The sequence below is a fragment of the Anopheles moucheti genome, chromosome 3, assembly GCF_943734755.1.
Source record: "Anopheles moucheti chromosome 3, idAnoMoucSN_F20_07, whole genome shotgun sequence".
In the NCBI taxonomy this organism is placed as follows: Eukaryota; Metazoa; Arthropoda; class Insecta; order Diptera; family Culicidae; genus Anopheles; species Anopheles moucheti.
The window spans coordinates 30,772,960-30,793,080 of record NC_069141.1 but is presented as its reverse complement, the minus strand read 5'-3'; the positions used below and the strand labels follow the sequence as shown (position 1 = coordinate 30,793,080).

Sequence of the window (20,121 nt, the reverse complement as noted above, 5' to 3'; positions counted from 1 at the left end):
ACGAAGAACGCTGTGATGCTACATTCCTTTTCTTGGGCCCAACTCAACTGTGAGATGTTGTTATGGGGGTTCGATTACCATTCCTTTTCTTCCCGGTATCGATTTCCCACCCCTGCCACAGGACTTATCTCCGCCCCATTGCAACATCCGAGAGGACAATGTTCCTCAATGTTTGAAGTGTTTGTTGTGCTAAAACGGAAGAAAATAATGTTGTTTTGAGTACCGGTTTCCAATTTCCAGAAGCATGACACACACTTACCCCCAACCCATCCAACGGTCGATGATCGTAACCAGCCGGGCAGTGAGTCCATTCGATTGGCCGATCCTAATAGGATCTCCCGACGCTACCGGTTTGGATTGCTTCTCCAGACTCAACCCGAAACGGGAATTAAGCATCAGCGTTTAACGACCGTGCGCAGCACGGTTAAGCGCGAAGAAGCGCTTAATAATGAATAAAGAAAAATGTCTATTTTATCGATGTCTGGCTGATCGTTCCAAAACGGTTGGAGATCCGGGAGCAGCCAGCGCTGTTTCATGCGGTGTTTTACGATTATTTTTACGAACAACAATTGGTAACAGCTGATGGTGTACCGTCGGGCAGCGTTCGGTCCAGCAGTGGGATTGATTAAGACGGTTTATACAGTCATCGAGGGGTAAAATAGTATTGAATGGTTTTTTGTCATTTAATGCCACCGCGGGAATTGTTTTCCAAACGGTTGTTGGATTCTAGACATTTAAAAATGTGCTGATTTACTTGGAAGTTTTTATGATCGGAAAATATTTGGTTTTAGATCATCATCTGATCTGATTTGATGTCTTATCATTCTGTGTCCTCTAAAGCACAAGTTAAAGAAGATCATCAATTTTTTTACGATTCTAATTGTCTTGGAGAGTTTTCCATCAGCTTTGGGAGGTTAGGCAGATCGTGACTAGCATAAGGAAGATAACCGTCTGAGTTGTGGATATTTCAAGTCGCAAACAGCCAAACAATGTATGACGATGAATAAGATACTAAGATTCTAATGGCAAAGTATCGATTCGCATTAATAGTTTATTAATCGTTTGCTATAATAGCTCCAAAGACATGTTCTACTGATACACCTGAATTTTTTATTAGATCAGCTACTATTCAGCTCTCAAAATTTCTTTTTTTTTAACGACAAAACTTATTCCACAACCTTGCTATACTTATGCGATCTAATAACTGTACAGGCAGTTCCCGAGATACGCTATTATAGCGGACTGCTATAACCCGGAAAAATCCGCGTATCTCGAACTTCCGCGTAAGTCGAATCCTGGCGCAATTTCGTTTATACCTCAAAGTCACAGAGTCGACTTCCTTCTCTGCATTTAATTTATGCAGCGAATCAGGCGATTTTTAGAAAGATTATATTAAAATTAGGTAAAAACAATTGTTTTATGTCACATAGAAGACATTTTCGACCAATTTTTCACCATTTTGCTTAAATTTTGTGCTATAAACTAGCTCAGCTGTCAAATTTGCTGATAATATTTTGTGGTGTACTTCCATGACTGATCATGACTTTTCTTTTACAAAAACGATCACGACTTCAAAGGTTTGTACAAACATTCACACTCACGGCGCTAATTCTGCTGGTGTCAATAAAATAGAAGCACTTCCAGATACAAACTACACGAATAGCATGCAACCACATGATATCTGCCCGCTAAATCCACCTTAGGCTACCATGCCTCTTAAATCTAATAGAAATTCGCATCGCATTGCATGCGCAATGCACTGGTGCATTGTTAGGAGAATTGCAGCCATAAAGCTTGTGTTGTACATTCACCCCCCCTTTCGTAAAGATCCGTTGCGGAGTTCTTTGCATGCCAGATAATGGCTTCCCCTTTTCATTTCAATACATCAAACAACCATCAAACATGTGAAATATTGTTAAACAAGACCCGCGCGCCCTTCTCTTCCACAGTCACGCGACAAAGCGCGTTAAAGAAATGCAATCGTCTTGACGCCACACACACACACACACAAAAAGGGGGCAAGATAAAGCAAAAATGGTTGAGGAGGGGTGTTTTCCTCAACGCAAAAGCGCTTCAACGAAGCGGCAAAAAGCTTTAGCTTTACGGTCAGCGTGCAGCACCGTGGAACGCGTTTTTACGGTGTGCTTTTCAATAACTGTAGGAAATTTGCTTTTACGAGTATAATTCTGTTCGCTTTCGTTTACGATCGTCATAAATAAACCATGATACTTCTTCGGGGCATCGGTTCGCAACAGGAAAACATCATTCCAATGTTGTAACGGCTGAAACAGTGGTTTGGTGGAGGTGCAAAAGAGAAAGAAAAGACCAAGACCCATCCTAACACCCCTTTTACATCAGTTGCGACGTCTCACGGCGTTGTCTAAGCCCGTGCGGAACCCGCAGAAGAAGATGAACCTTCCCCGAAACGCATAAACCACCACCTCGTCCGCCCTTCGCTTGTCCATTTGATGGTTCATAATTTTAATGCTGATTGAAAAATTGCAAATAAAATATAATCCCATCGTCGGGGTTGCGATATACCGGGTAGAATGGGGGGCAATGACAGTAACAGCAGTAAGCCATGACAGAGTAGCAACCAAAATGAATCTGAACGAATGCGCCTACTAGGATGTTATCCTCATGGCAACGGGAAGCGTATATGTCTAACCGTTTTTACATCATTCGCGTACGATCGTCTACGACTGCTCCTCGTCAAGACTCTTCATCGCTACAACGTCGAGATTTAAGGTTAGTTGTGGCTGATACATGTCTACATTCCAATCCGCATCATAATCTAGGCTCTTTCTCCGACCCTGGCGGCCAAAGTGAATTTCTAATGGCACAACAACAAGTCAAGTGCCTTCCACGCTGGCAGTAAACTCCAGCCACGCCAAGAGGCCATTCCTCGGGGCCGGGTTGACTTTGGCGTTTTTGCTCAATCTGTCTCTCGAGTCTGGCAAGTGGCTTCTGTAAGGATGAAGAACGTTCGGGGAGAAATGAACAAAAAAAAAACCCTCCACCACTCTAATGCACTTCTTTTCGATTAGCGTAATGCACTACAAAAGTTAAGCTGCAGCATCATCCCATGGTGTATGTGTGTTCCAGGTTCGACGGTAGGTCGACCGGAGAAAATCCACATTTAAATCCATTCCTCAGCCGATTAGCCACCCAGATCAGCACAATAATCTCTCGAAGCTGTCTGTGTGCCATGGTAAGTAGCTAAAATACACCCACTCACACACTTGGAGTTTCGTTACGGCCAAACGTCAGCATCGGGGAGCGAACTCAAGCTCAACAAGCTCGCAAAAGATAAAATTACATATATTTTTTCCACAAAATTTGTTTATCTTCTTCACTGCGCCACTGTACGGTGAATATTAAAAGTTTTGCCACGGCCCGACCGGCGGGAAAGAGGACAGGTGTGCGCGATGGGTTGTGGTGGTGCGATGGGATACACCACGCGGAAGTTGCCAAGTAGCAAATTCAAATTGACATTACAAACATCAGTTCCGAGTGGTGATTCTTCTTCCAGAAACCTTCCTCCGGAGAACACTTACACGGCTTTCGCTAACATTACACAACCGAACCCACGGGCACTCGGCATGGCCTGGCATGCACTAAAAACGTAAACGAAACGAACGAGAAAGAGTCTTGTCTCGGATGGGACGGAGTCCCTTCCCCGTGCCTTTTTTTTTTGTCCTCCCACTACAAAACCCACCACAGGCAGGATGACGTTTGTGCAGTGCGCAACGAAGCGTAAGAAATGTTGTCTACTTTTCCTTGAGGTTCTCAAGTGTGTGGCAAACGCCGTGCCGGGGGGGAATGTTTGTCAGCGCGCATCACTGCTATCACTAAAATGCTTCCAGCGTCTATCATCCTCTTAGGACGAGGACGAGTTTTATGGTGACGTAGTGTGGAGCAGCGCTTACTTGGCGATGTTGTCGGGCGGAAAATTTGTATATTTATTTTTTCTGTAAACCACCGCCTGGGTGAAAGTTTTGCCAAAGTTGCGTTCTAATGAGACAAATTCCTGCGTGTTCCTTCCAATTTCTGATTGCTGGCAGGTTTTGCTATTCAAGGTTGGTTTTTTAGAACACCGGCAGAATCAATGCCAATTAGGCAGGGCATTGCCAAACAATGAGAAAAGTAATCAAGCAACTCATTTCAACGTAATTTCTGCATCAATAATATTAATTCGGTGTTGTTTATCAGTATTCCGCTTTAACTCAACCTCACATCAAACCCCTTTCCGGTATGTAACTAATTAAAACCTAATACAGAACATTAATTTACCTTCGGTCACTACAAAGGAAGCGGTCGCTTTTGAGCGGTCCATTCTTAGCTATTCCCTATAAAAGCTAAGTGCGGGCAGAACTTCTCCACAGTACAAAAGTGTTTTTTTTTTGGTATTCAACAATCCACTCGCATTCACCATGAAGCTTACAATCGTTTTGCTAGTTGCGTTTGCAATTCTCGCCTGCGGTAAGTAAAACGAATCTTACTAAAAACTTTAATCATTACTACTCATCTTTAAACGCTCTCTAACAGCTACCTCGAACGTGTCAAGCGATTTGGGAGCCAAAGGTTTAGTAGATAAATTCGTCCACGCACCCATAATCGGCGATTTGCTGCGGGGTATTGCCGAGCAGCTGGTTACACAGGACCAAACAACAACAGCAGCAGCGCCTGGAACCGCAGAGGAAACGACCAGCAAAATGAAATGATAGCACACACCACTGTGCGGGAAGTCTTTCGCGAGTCGCCTGATGCCGCAACCCGATAAGAGCCGCAACCTTACACGCTATGAATAGAAAGCATCCATGCAGTATATGCTTTTTGTTCCGAATTCATCTAAAGCGAAAGAAATTCGTTTAACGATCATTATCCTGCTCAGTGTGGTGCTGAGCTCATTTTCACTCGATTAAACCACCGTACGTAGAACCGAACGCATTTCCTGCGGGTGCGCGCCCATGGTCACTTGGGCTGCGGCCATAAAAAGCAGACATCCGACAGCCATTGCGCCACAACGCAATGTTGGCAGGCGATTGATACATTTTCTACCGATAAGCCTATACACTCCAGGGAAGCGAAGTTTCCCTCGCTCCCATTTCCCTTTCGGAACGAAGGACGCGCGGTTCTCCCGAAATGTAGTCCCGCTGATTACGGCCGTCCCGACCGTACACGAAATGAAGATTAATTACCCTGCTTAGGTGGAGGTCCACCCCGGGAGAGTGACTGATGTAATATGCTGCTATCGCTGCTGCTACTCGGGCCCGAATTTCATGAGGTGCCGCCGCTACGGCACACGGCGCCAATGTCACACGACTCAGCACAGCAGCGAATACCGCTTCGCAGCGCAGATGAATGTTAAATGATCCGTTAAAAATTTAAAATACTTTGCCACCATCATCTTCACCACCGAGAGGGTTCCACCAGCAGGAGCTGCCGCTGTCACTGGAGCATTGTGGATGCGTTCGCTCGCTTGTATGCTCTCCAGTCTTGCGAAGTGTAGGACATCTCGTGGGACATGACGGAACCGAGACGGCAAGTTTCGAAGGACTCAGAAAGGATTAGTATAGATGACAAACTCGCCTCACTAAGGCTGCCGTAGCCGTTCTAATGAATAGCGTCAACGAACGGAGCATACACCTCATGCATAAGGTATCGTCGTCTCGTCTTCAGAACCGTACAAGAAATGTAACGAAAAAAAAAAACAAAATCTTCATCGCCCAATGTCTCTATGTTCCTCATCTCGACACAAAACATCATTCATTTCCACATCTAATCCCTGTGTTAATACCGTTCCTAAGGTCTTAAGCGCATGGTTTTTAATCTGGCGTTTCTTGCATGAGTTACGATTATGAATTGAGTATTCCCGAACAACCATTAGCGACATTGACGTACTCAGGGACTGGGGGATGGAAAATGGCTGGCACGTTGAAAGAAAATTCTAACAATTTTAATTAAGAAATCTTCCATTTGGTGTATTTTCTATTTTTGGAGTAATTTGGATACACTTAAACGCTGAGATAGTCTTATTGTAACACTTGCTAACGGCGAAAACGATACACGATTAAGATAAATTGTCAAAATACCACACCACAAGTAGGTTTGTCCTGCGGATTGCATACATTTCGGCGTTTTATCATGCCAAAAGTATATTTTGCTATATTTTAGATAATTTTACACCTAAATCTAAGTTTTTCGGATTATTTTTAGCCAAATTCATACTAATTGAGCAGAATGTTCTATTTTTAAGCTCGTAGATATATTAACCTTTAGAAGCAATGTTTTAATTAGTAAGGAAAGAGAAAATTCTCAACCTTCTAAAGTGATCCTCCATTCATCAAGGCTCAAACTAATTGAGCAATGTATTCTATTTTAAATTCGTAAATATATTAACCATCAGAAACAATGTTCTAATTAGTAAAAGAAGAGAAAATTCTCAACCTTTCAAAGTGATCCTCCATTCATCAAGGTTCGAACTAATTGAGCAGAATGTTCTATTTTTAAGCTCGTAGATATATTAACCATCAGAAGCAATGTTATAATTAGTAAGGAAAGAGAAAATTCTCAACCTTCTAAAGTGATCCTCCATTCATCAAGGCTCAAACGGCTCATACGACACATCTTCTAAGCTTCCCAACAAACCAAATCCGATCTTAAACAAAGCAACACAAAGTAGTAGAAATAATTCCTCGAAATTGGAAAATAATTAACTGTTCTCACCACGTGCTGCACAGCACACGATCGATTGAAGAAAACGAGAAAAACGACGAGGCTGAACCCGCAGTAACATATTTGAATTTGTTAGCGCAAGCATCAGTGATTATCACATCATCATCTGCACCCGCCATCATCTTTCACGAAAGCATTTCTACATGCTTGTTTTTTCTTCTCTCCAACACCTCGTTTTTTTTTTGTGTGTGTTAGACCCACAGTCGGTCAATGAGCCACCACCACCACCTTCCACCTTGTGTTCGGTGGCAAGAAAGAATCAATTTTCCCAATCTCGCGCGGTGGAAAATTTGCACTTTCACCTTTTTGCAGTTTTCCCAGGCACGATAAGCTGATAACACCACGCGAACCTCTTACCCGTTTTCTGCCCAAAAGTAAAGATAAGTGAAATTGCTGAATCGTTTGGCTTTTCCCTTTCCGTTTTCCAATCATATCGGCACCCATTTACGTCTTTGTGTGGCAAGTGTGTGTGTGTGTTTTCTTGTGTTTTTTTGTTGTTGTTGCAACCTTCATATCTAGAAAAAACAGATTTGAAAAGCGAAAAATTGCACCACTCATTTACGGCGGTACGGCGGGGGGAGAATTTTGGGAAGATGTACTGAACCGTGGAAGGAACGCTGCATCTTGCACTTCTTCTCGCGAGCGCCTTGGGCCAATGCTAATGCTATCGGGTGTACGCCGCACTGCAGCAAATTTGCGCGCAATTCTACACGAATTGATGCTTGCTGCCTTTGCCGGGTACCATTTCATTTTTTCGCCTTCCATTTCCACCTGCAGCCCCACCTCAAAAGCCCCGGGAGTGGGTAACGAAGTGAAAATTCACCGAAACGTTTCGTTGGTTTTTTTTTTGTTTTAAATTTTCCACCCACCATACTTACTACTCCCGGGGAGCAAGGGCTTAAGCCGCCCATCGCGTTTTTCTCTGCTAATCCTCTATTTTCTTTCCACCCTATGTGTTTCTCGGCGGATGCAAGCAACGTAAAGCAAAAAAAAAAGCACAAAACAAAAGCACACCCAGGAGCAGGAGCTGCTTCTGAGGCAGGTTTTTGTGTCCCCCGATGCATTCTTTTCTTTGCCTCCTCATATCACAACCGATCCTCCACTCACACAAATACATTCATTTATGATAGTTTTGTTTTTACTTTTAAACGGTTGCAATTCGAGGCAAATTATCACAATCACCCCCGTCACGACCGCCGACAGTCGAGTGGCATCATCGGCAGCATTTACCGCAAGCAAAAAAAACACAATACAAGCCACCGGAACGCAGCATGTGCCGGCCACACTTAAATGAGCGATAATTGTCGTTAGGAGGAGTCATTGCGGTGTACAAGAGAGCTCCATGTCTTGTTCGTTTTTTTCATTTCATTCTCGTGTTATGTTTTTTTTGTTATCACTGCAAGCCCTTCAGCACCGAGAAGTGGCCGGGGGGGAGTTTTTTGTGGCCAGGCAAATCAGATGCACTACACTACCAAGTGGGGAGCAATAGAAAACGAATGAGGCGTACGATTTGAAGTCAATTTTAAACATCGCCCCGGTTATGGGGAGCCCTTTTTTTGCCTTACTCACGCGGGCGAATTCGTTCCGCTTTGGCCAGTTTTTTTTACAGTGATGGCGGCAATAACATAATTATAGCCAATTTGTACCGTATTTCGTGAGTTTTTTTAGATAGGTAACTATCACACTAGCATGAAGTGGGTATAATTTTCCGTTAATTAATTCATCGTTATGGTGGAAATAGTACCAGGAATTTAATATGAAACGCCTAAATGTATGCAATGCGTATAGCATAAGCATCCAGCTTAACAAAAAATTGTTACTTTTTTTTAAAAAAAATTTCAATTTCTTTTCCAGAATGGAGTTCCACACTTTGTGAGCCAATTTCTCACATGACCTCACATCCCCCCCCCCTCCCCCTTAGCCCTTCACACCTAACAACCTTGGGTCGGATAGGGTTTAAAATCGATCGAGCAAACCGTACTACTAACTCCATCTCCAACATACTGCTGTGGCGGCATCATCATACACACACTCCGCTCGTGCTACCGCTTTGGCACCTTTGCGCCAATCGTTCCATTGCCGGCTCCGTGTTTTTCCGCCATTTCGTTGCTGCGCCGTTTCCTGAAACCTCATTGCACCCGTCGAACGTTGTTTCACGGCCTTTTTTCGCGCGCCATTTGTGCAATTTGCTTTTTTTTTTGTTTGGCGTCTTGTGTGTGTGTGATTGCCCCGAGGGAGCCAATCATGCATGATGGTATCGCACACGATGCCTTTCTTCGTCCGCAAGGTGGGGGGCGGGAATGGAACATATGGTGGAGAAGAAGATATCGTGCACCTACTCGATCATACAGTACACACATCATGCAGTAATGGGAGGGGGGGTGATGGAGGAAAACATCCCCAAAACCAAACTGGCGAGAAAACACGAAAAGGGGGTTCGTTCCGTTCACGTTCACCCAAGCTAACACCTTTGCTGCATCGGGCGTGCGGTGCGCGCCGGTGAGCTTTTGCAAAGTGCAACGAAATGAAAATTTTCCACCCCGCGTTTGTTACCCGTACCCGGGACCCAGGGGGGGGCACTGCCCCGGGAAACCGATAGAAAGAAATTATCGCTCGTAGAAAGTGAATTTGAGCGAAACGATTCAATGTTTTGTTGGTTTGTTGGCTCAGAGCATACCGCGCGCGCGGCCATACACCTACACCAAACTCCCTCCGGTGAAGTTTGTGTGTGATTATGCTGCTTCCCTCTTCTCCACGTGCTTCTCTAAGCGCCCGCAAGTACACACGTTCCATTTCGTATTCCCGAACATGGATCTTTGACATGCGAACCAACCGAGTTGCCGGCTGTTGCCGCCGCCGGCTATAAACATACCTCCTTTTTTGTGACTTCGTTACCATTTCATCCCTTTTGTGTGCTCCGCGTGCTCTAAACACGCGTCACACGGAGTTTTGCATGCTTTCGCGCAGTTAGTCCACCCCGTTTTAGAGACCCTTGGCCAAACTTCCGCCGTTGCCGACGCAGAGACGAGATGCACAATTAGGAGAACATTCCTGATAGGAGATTTTCCAACGTGTTTTCCATACCAACGGCTCCCCTTTTTAAAAAAGGGGGTGCTAAATTACTTCTCTCCCTTATTTATTAGCCCTATTAACTTCATAGACATACATGAACGAGTTAATAATTATTTATTTTTTCGGTTGTTTCGTACAAAAAAAAAGTGTGCTTTAGGAACATGTTTTTTTTTGTAAACAAAAGGGTGAAAAACAAGCAGTTCCGTTGAGACGGATTCCTTGCGCCTGGGGTTCGTAACGCCTCAAAGTATGCAATCAATATTATTACGATCGATTTTCATTGTGAGAAGGGTGATTGTGGGGGGGGCGAGACCATAACCCAGGAAAATTGTCGATCGAGGAACACGACGGCTAATGGGCAACGATTAGGAAAAAAAATATTTGCATACCTTTAGGCGCACACTTATCTAATCACATTCCATTAAAGCAATGAGTGTGAATGTGAAATTCATCAAGAGATGTTCTATTCATTTTTATAGCAAAACGTTGAAAACATTCACACAATGTATTGTAAGAGATAATGCTTATTGCCTGATTCCACACAATAGTGCATTACTCCTCAAAGTATGCAATTTGAACGACATACGTGTCTTGTTAACGAGCAATTAAAGCCCGGTTGTCGGTGATTGGCTTTAAACAGCTGAGGATTCAAGCAAAAATTGCACAACATTTCTATCACCAAATCAATACGATATGATGAATATACGCAATTGAAAAGATACACATCATAATCAATTTATATGCCGGTTTACCTACCGGACCGATTATAACCCAAGGCCGGCCACAGGAAAACGGGATACTTTCTTGAAGAAATGCTCATCGTTCCCCATTACAATCCATCTCTAATTACACTCAACAATCGTTCCGGGACAGCATGCATGACAGTGGTGACTAATACGTCCGTTGTTTAATGAAACTATTGCAATACACACGATACGATTGTACGCTTCCCCCCGTCCGGATGATCATCGGCAACTGATTATTTTCCAATTAAACTTTGCACACTTTATGGCATCGAACCGAAACCGGACCACGGCGGTGTGCCCATCGCGTGGACCCCGGAGAAGCTCGAGATAAATCTTCACCGCCTCCTTCACGCCAGTAAATTCGGTCAATCGAAAACATTGCATCATATTAGCATATTAAACGAAAGCCACACCAACACCTTTACTCTCGATCTCGAATGACGCCCGTTTTGCAGCTTCCGGTACTGCCTGGGATGCTCAAAGCGATGGCTGCAAGGTCCGCTACAGATCAACAATCGCGCATTTGCGAATCGGTAAAGCGGAAATAAATAAAACTATCTTCGTATCTTGCACACCAGCAGACGCGACTTCATTTCTTCAAAATTTAGCACAAAATTTATGGTTCATTTCCTTGCCCGCACGAGCAGTCAGCCAGCGGCCACCGTCCGCGGTATGCCTTCCTCCGAAGGCAGCGATCTTCCGACCGGTTTCTTATTGGCGCTTTGGATCGCCCCGGATTTATAGCTCTCGGCCCGATGCAAAAACAAAGCCATAAAGTTCTAACAGGGATCGCCTTTGGTGGCATGATGTGTGCTGGTCAAGAAAGGATTTTTATTTGCCCTCCAGTTTTATTGTATTATTATCAGTTAACTTTCACTTTATGGCCATTTCCTGGGCTCTTCCGGCCTGGAACTTCGAGAGAGTGACATTTCCCGTCCAGCGATCGAGTCGAGTCGGTCGACACACAAAAGGACGACGTGTTTATCGGTTTGTCGTCATCGGCGAAGGCGGACCAGTTTACCAGTTGTTTCTCGCTCGTGTGGGAGCTACAGCTTCAGCTCCCCGTCCCACCCTGAATACCCCGCAGGACCAAATCCTGAATGATGCCCTTTTTTCGGGGAACTTTCCCGCGTGCTTCTCCACTTCGTTCCCGGGGGGGCCGTGACGTACGCCCAAGATCTAGGTCATCAGCAGCCGTACTTTTCTCCGGTAGGGGTGAAAAGTGAGAACACACTTCCCCCGCCCAGAACCCGAAAGCAGCACATTTTTCGCCCGTGCGCTAACCACGTGCCAACGCTGTCGTGCGGTTGGACGGACTCGCGTGTCCGCCTCATGTCCGGCAGGATGCTACTTTCCGCCGACCGTGTCTCTATTGTTATGCTTTGCAACCTTCCGCAAGATAATCTTACAGCATTGAAAGGCACTAACGCCAACGTACTCTGACTATTTGACGCAAGCACACACGCGCTCATAAATACAGACGGAAAGTACGCAGAAGTGGGTGCTGCAATGGGAGATCCCAACCGCCACAAGACAGACACCATTCTCATATGCATACAATTTATGGGCTTTTCCCGGGGTCTAACTTTTACGCTTTTCCCCATATAGAAAATCCCCCGTAAGGCGCATCCTCCCAAGAAAAAAAACCCACTCCTTCCCCAACATTGGGTGCTCGGTCCAAAAAGGGGCAGAAAGGGATTTTTATTTTATTTCCCCAACAAAATCTAAACCCTTAAACCTCCGGACGCAGGCAAAAGTTCTACCGAAACTTGCCGTTCATGGCTGTGTCGGTTTATGCTTCCTGAGATGCTTGGCATGGTTTGCCCGGCACCACACACACGCCCAGCCCAGCACACCAACCAACGGTCCGGACCTAACGCAACGCCGGGCCACCAGCAGCAACGGCACAATCCACAGGAAGAAAGGAAACCCGTTCCGACCAACTTATGCCGCCATTTCCGTCAAACCGACCGTGATTTACTGGCGGATGTCTTATGATTCAAACGATCGAATCATGTCTCCACTTTTATCATTCCACCCCGGGCCCGTGTCCCGGGTGTGCCCGGGGTTGTTCAAGCATCCGGAGCAGAAAGATGTTCGCTATTCGTTCACCCCAAATCGTCTTGGGGCTGCGAGGGGATTCTATCTTGCTCCTGTACATTTTTTTTGTTTTGTTTTTGGCAAATGGCCTCCGTCGGTCGGTCTGCCCTGAAACGTTGAAGAATTCGCCTGCCTTTTGGCCCATCTGTAACCCATAAAAACGAAAAACTTTAGCGATCCCCCGGTGCCAAGTGAAAGTGAAACAAATCCTCAGTTTTCGGCCGGGGTCGGGGTTTGTCGCCGATCGGCTTAGTTATGGCGCTGCTGACTTGCTGGCACAAACGCCGACAGATTAAAATTAAACGGGAATTATCTGCTCATAACTTACGTTTTGCCGAGACGTCCGCCGACCCCCGGCTGTCGTTGGGGGGAGGGCCATCCATCCCTTCCGACCACATATCATTCCCGCTGCCGCTGTTTGCAACGCGCAGAATAGTTTCCTTGGCCTTTTGTTTTCCCCGTACGCCTAGCTTAGCCTAGAAACCTTGACTGTCTTCTACCTCGGAGGAGGTTCGGGGGTTTTGCCATCGTTCCAGATCTTGCAGGATCGCGCGGAGCGAGCTGTGTTGGGCTGAAGAGGTGCAGCAACGGGACAGGAAAAGCGATGAGCATAAATCTTGTCCTCCTCACTACTCGGCCCCACCGGTTGGCACTCGCCGGCACATATTCGCTTACACACACACACATTCATGCCTACGTCGTCAGAGTCTGGTTTCGCTCGCTCCCGCTAGCATCCGGGTGTGTTCCTATCGATTCGGAAAACCGAAAGGAAATCGGACCAGAACCACTCCATATCCGTTCACTTTGATATACTCTTCTTCGCTCGTTCTCTCTCTCTCTCCAGGGACCGTGAAATTATACCATCACCAGCTCGGTATCCTCAGTACCATTTCCACCCAGAAAATGGCCATCTTCACAGGAAAAACCTCATCCATTTGCTCCTAGTTTGCACGCGTAACCAGCACATTGTGTGCGTGTGTGTCTGCGTCGGTTGGTTTGTTTGCGTTGCAAATACTGCCCCAACTGTCCCCCCTCCGTCACGGAAATAGCTCGTATTCGTCTGTTAGTTCAGTTTTTCCATTCATTCCTTTTTTTTGTTGTTGCTGTGAATCGCTCAAACAATCGCAAACTCAATCGCCAATTGTAACGGACATCGTGCTTGAGAATTAGTGATGGGAATTCGAGAATCCACTACGACGTGTCCTCTGAAAAAAGGGAATTAAGCTCCAAGGATATTCAGACGACTCCGGGAATTTCGAACGGCTCAGGGGATTTCGATTAGTTTAGGACCAATCCGAATTGTTTCGATGGTACTCCGGATTACTACGATGACACAGGACTTTTCCAATGACTATTATTCCGCTCTTGACTATTCGTTCAAGGTCTGTGTAGGATAGAGGTCGAGTAATATAGAGCAATTTGACAAGTAGCCAAAAGTTCGTTACACGTGATTTGACGTTTGGACGCCCTTTTCCATTTAAATGTTTTGTGTGTAGTTATGTTGATTAATCGGGTCGGTCATAGCAACAAGATTTTTATTGTTTTAGATTTGATTGAAAATTTGTGTCGCTGTTTTTCGATTTTAGTCCGGAATAAGCTCTGCAGATTTTATTGGCGATTGGTGTTAGGAATTATTGATGTTCAAGGCAGGGGAGAAGGCAAAGAATCGGATTTTGTAAAGCGATCATTTGACAACGAGTAGGTGAGGCTCTTCACATATGAGGAAGAGGATGAGGCTCATCATATCTCCCGGTTCACAGTACGACGTGAAAGTCCGGTACCGTGTGATCAACTCTTGGTTTCAGAACACTAATAGGTGATGACCACACACCACTTTATAAAACCATCAACAGTTTGCTGTTTTAACTAAAGGCATTCAAAACGAAGGAAAACTTTAACGACCAAGCTAATTGTGAAACTTCGCGATATAGTAAACAAGTAGGCTAGACGCAAGGAATCTTGCACGGGCGACCAAACGTCAAATGAAATCCAAAATGGCGAACCTCTATCTTGGCTATTACTCGACCTCTATCCTACACAGACCTTGATTCCGGTTAATTTAAACTACCTCTGTGGCTACTTCCACTTGTTCCGGGCTACTTCGATTGCTATTCCAGGAAGATCTTTCATTTGCGACAAGGTGCTCTCAATAACCCGAGTCCCATGCCATCCAAGGCGTGACGTCTGTCATATGTTGTGTAGATCCTAATTGATGTTAGTAAATAGCAAAACTTCACTTAATTAGCGAAGTATGGCGGACAAATTTCATCAACATTAAATACATTATTATCAGCTTCAGTCAATGTTTGTTTTTCTGTTTGAGGAACAGATATCCCCCCAGTAAAACTAAGTTCTGCATTAATCCGGGATCGACTCGCTTGCTACGATTACGGCAAAATAATCATTTTACCCATCACTACTGGAAATATGTTTCCATAGGCAATGAATGGACGAAGCCCTTGCAATGGGAGCTTTCCAATGGAGAAGAAAAATGGAGATAAGGACGAAAAATAACACACTCCAAACAATTGTACACTCGAGGGAGAGAAGAAAAAACATACACAAAAATTACACGACCACACACACACACTGCTGCTGCTACTGACCATCGGTAAATGGTGGCCGCTGTGCCTTGGCAAGTCCTGATGGCCACTTCCAGCGATGACGACGACGATGAGTGCGCTTCGGTCCGGGCGTCCGGGTGATGGTGGTGGTAGTAGTGCTCTTCAAAAACAACAGTTCATTATGCTTGATCATTTTTCTCCACCAACCGAAATGGGGAACCCAGACCCCAGACACAACGGATTTGTCGCGAAACGCATTGCGCGTGGTACGGAGCGGAGCATCAACGCGCATCAATTTGGATCCTGACAGAACAGGAAGCAGGAAGCAGGACTTGGCCACTGATGGATGTAACAGGGTGGTGGGTGGTGGGAGGCACTACAAGAGAATCCAATTTTTGCCATTTTTCTACCGCACGTCCCGTCTCCGAGGACCTCCTTCTCCTTTTTTCTTACACATTTTTGCCACTTCTGAGGCGCCCCCAGAGGAGCAGAACGAAAAGGGGGAGCAGGGTCACTCAATCGTGTTGCCCGTTTGAGTTAGCGCCAGCAACAACAACCCCCCCTCCCCCCCCAAAAAAAAAGGACAAACGTCCTCGGAAACTATTTTTTTATTGCTCTTCTTCGACTCGAGAGCTCGTTGGTGCTCGAGCAAGTACCACCACTCGACTCGAATCAAACCGACCGAACGCAAAACGAAAAACGGTCTCGGCCGGTCGGTGCACATCTTGAACTGCACGACTCTCGTCTAGAAATGGTGGGGGCCCACGAATTCACCGTTTTCATGCCCAACGGTCTATTTGCATCGAACATCAACACGGCCACGCGAAATGGATGTGCGGAAGGATTCGGGGAATTTTTGGAGTGTTTTGACTGGACGCAGGGCCAAGGCCCCGGCCGCCGGCCGGAGAACTTTTGCTGCAACTTTAGCCGGCGTCTCCTGGCCTTCCCAAGGAGCCACCCGCTGCTGTTCTGTTCTGACGCAATAATGAACTGCCCGCCGGGACCTATAGACAAAGCGGGCTCCCAATGTACCGCAGCGCTCTACCCTCGGGGCAGGGTATGGCAAGCAGATATGGCAACAAAAGCGAAGAAACAAGTAACCAACAGTATTGCAAAACTCGAAACCGAAGTGAAACGAAACAGCTGTCCCACTGTTTGCACGCGCAAAGTAAAGTATTAAAAAAGGCAAGATCAACACTACTGCGCTACAGTTACAAAATTGCGCAGATTGCGTAGGATGTGAAACACAATCTGCTGCAATATCAGGAGTTTCGCGACAATGAACTTTTAGTCAAAGGAAAAAAATAACACGATAGAAAATGACGCGTTCAATTGCTTGAATTGATGAGAAACAAGCAAATCTGTTCGAATGTGTCACTTCTTGCTTTTGTACAATGTCTCTCTCGAATGTACTTCGCCTAAGATCAATATCGTGTACGTACAGCGTGGGGGGGTACACACCACGCCATACATTATTATCATAAGGACCTAAATAGATCCTTTTTCAACACACATGCACACACACAAATTGGTTTCCGATTGCTCAAGAACGGTGCATGATCATTAATGTTGCATGTTGCGCTTCCCGCAAGACAATTTTCCGACTGTCAATTTATCGAATTAGTTTGTACTTGCTTGCACCGGGGCTGTCACGCGCATGGGGGCATGTAAACCAGTTCAACAGAACATTACCCGACCGTGCACGTACACAACAGCCTGGTTCGCGTACAGGACCTGATACATAATTCAGCCACTGTCATCGGGGGACTTTCGTCAAACCGTTCTGTACACCAGGCTCAGTGCAGTGCACCATAAAGAACAACTTCGTTTTCACCACGTGAACAACTAGAACAGGGACTGGAGAGAGAAAAACAAAAAGACATCAATTTGTGTAGCTCATCCTCTCGAAAGAAATCCCCCGGCTTGAAAGCTGGGGCATCATTTGCTGTAACTTAAGTCATCCAGTATCCAGTACCTTTCACGGTACGCACGATAAACAATAAACCTCCCTCAAATGCACCACCGTACGCGTTTGCTGTGTGCTTATGAACTGTACTGTTCTTTTCTCAATCTCTACCAGACCCGGTTCCTTTTCGCCACGCAGCACGCAACGGGCAAAATCAACGAGAAATTTTACGACGAAAGATAATCCATGCACGAAAAAAGAAGCCAACCGTCAAGCCATCAATCTCGTCCGTTTCAGTAGTTACTCAGCTCTTCAACACCACGGTTCCCGGGCGCTTTGGATCGTGGAGAGCCGATCGTCGGTTTGACTACCCGAGAACATCATAAAAATCGCAACATGATTCCTCCGTCATACAGCAGCAATCCCTCCCCAACTGCCCCAACACGTCTGGGATGGCACAAACGATAGAAACACAAGCAGCAGGGGCACTCCTCCTTCACAGACGACAGATTTGGCTAAAATGTGAAGCGAAAAAAAAAGGTATAAATCGATAGTCGAAAGAGAATGTTCAACATGAAACACATCATCAATATTTGCACAGAGGCCGCTAGGGGCCTGCAAGTAGCAGAGCCACTGCCAAACTCACCCCTCAGAGATCAGACGTTCTCAAATCACCTTGGAGCCCCGATTCGGCTACCGGACTTTGGCGAGCCGTGACCGAACGTGTTTCGGAGGGTCTGCATATTTGGGTGGACCGGCGGACGTAATCTGAGCCTAATTGACCGGACCTGTCCGGTCCTTCTTTTCGGTCCCATCCAGCGACGATTATTTTTTGAAGACTCTTGAGTGCCTCACTGCGTTGCCAGGCCACCCCGGAGATGGCAATAAACTTACACTCCTCTATGGCGATGTAACGTTGCCCACACTACCGAAGGACTCAGATCTCAAATTTGACCATCCCTCAACTATTCTCCACCCCTCCTCCCCAAAAAAAAAAACAGCAGAATTCCTCCACAGCACATGGGGAGTTCACACCGAATGACATAAAAAATCAAATTAACACACACCGTCTAATTCCCGGCGGACAAACGCTTTCGTCCGTGGTCCACAAATGAGTTTTCGCTAATATTTGCACAGGATGATGTGTCGTGGAGCAGGTGGAGCACACATCATGTGCCTGTCGAACGAAACACCATCATTGTGCCCAAAACCTTTACTGTCCGGAAGCTCGTACGCTTCCGTTCCCGACATTCGTTCGAGCGATAAGCGCTAAATGGGAGCGCATTCTGTTTCGGAACGACCAAGGTATCCTTCCCCCCATGAACACCAATGCCAATCATCCTCTTTCAATTTTGCCGGAAGGGAGGAGCACGATGGTGTGGTGCTACGCTGCTACAAGTGTTAATAAATTCTTGTCCAAATATCAATAGACGACCCAAAACGACGGCCTGATCGGTGGCGGTGTTTGTCCACCGTATGCCGTATGAGAAATGTCGACCGGCCATGCGAGCCGTGGTTTTCGAACGCGACCGGCCGGTACCGACGATGGCAAAAACAAAAAATGGGTCACATCATCGTGCCGTACAGCCGCCGTGTGCCTAAAGCGTTTCAATCTAAACCCCTTCAGCTGACCAGCTGATGATGATCATAACGGATTATCGCAGCATCGTGTGTCCGCCGGTTAAACGGTTTCACCGTCCAGCGCCGTGTCGTAGGGATCAAACCGCTTTTTCTTCCCTTTGTATCCTCCCATTCATTGCAAAACTCCATACGACACACACACAGACAGACACTCGCAAATACCATTCCCAGTCTGCTGCTGGGACTGCTTTTCGAGCGAGCGTTCGAGGGCAAAAAGAAATCCCGCTTTGGATCCCCGGGAAAGCTAATCGCGAACAAACGCGCACCATAAACCGGCAATAAACTTGCACTAACCTCCCAAGCGCCCAAGCCCTCGCCATTCTTTTGCCGCCTTTGCGACTCGACTCTTCGATACGGTCGCATTATTTTCCCTTTCTTGTGTATCGCGAGCGAGCGTGTTGCAGTTGGCAGACGGCAAGAAGGCGAATTGTGCAATGGAATGGAAACTGCAATAGCCCTTGCCGTGCTGCATGGAACACCGCGTTCCAGTTCTACGCACATATTACCCACGGGCGTGTGGCGGGTGTGATCATCCCAACGGCAACGGCGGGTTTTCGAGACTATTACTGCATTCAGGTGATTCTGTACCCCCCACCCATCCGTGCTTCCTTTCCAGTTCCTTTCCATTTCCGCACGCTGGAGGTGCAAAGCACAGCAAACAGTTTTGCTTCAGGAATGCATGCTCACTCAGCTCACCATACGGTATGCACTCATACGGAGGAACTTGCCTGGTTTCGTAGCGATCGTAGCGATAATGATAATGTGGAGCAGGCCAACACACCGGCAAACTATAGACCGGGTCTCGTCAGGTTTGGCGGAGTAGGTTCGGGCCGTTGCACACGCCGTACCCGGTTGCAGTATGCAACAGAACGCACCGGGGTCCACTCGGTACATTCGGCGATGGCAGGGGGACCCCCGATACTATCAGCAGATCAATATTTGTTCGACTTGACTGCGCCGCCCGGTGCTAAAACGGGGCCAGCCAAGAGACTCGGTTGTGCTTTACCTTCATGGCACCCGAGCTCACCTTTTCGCCAGTGTGCCACAGAAGGCAAAGCGCGCGCTGCAGTGCTTATTTGCATTCTCAAACGAACAATTAGCGGTGGGCAAACGATCCATGTGCTACTCTCTTTCTTCGCCTAGCAAGCATTACTTTCTTGCTCCTTTGGTGGATCCAATGCTCCATGCTTGTTCGCCTTAAAGAGTGTGTGTTTATGTGTAGTTTGTGCAGCTTCTTTCCAAACACCACAGACCGGAACTAAAACGAATTGAATGCGAATTATTATTAAATATTTACATCACGTACAATCGATCAATCTCCCACCCGGCTCGCACCCCCGGGCACCGTATCGCA

General features: G+C 46.3%; 1 protein-coding gene across 1 annotated transcript in view; it reads right to left on the bottom strand.

The window, feature by feature from the left end:
* The window catches only part of LOC128301703 (ankyrin repeat domain-containing protein 29), a 198,137-nt gene that overhangs the window by 177,394 nt on the left and 622 nt on the right, over positions 1-20,121 (bottom strand). The gene's annotated exons all lie outside the window — the stretch shown is intronic.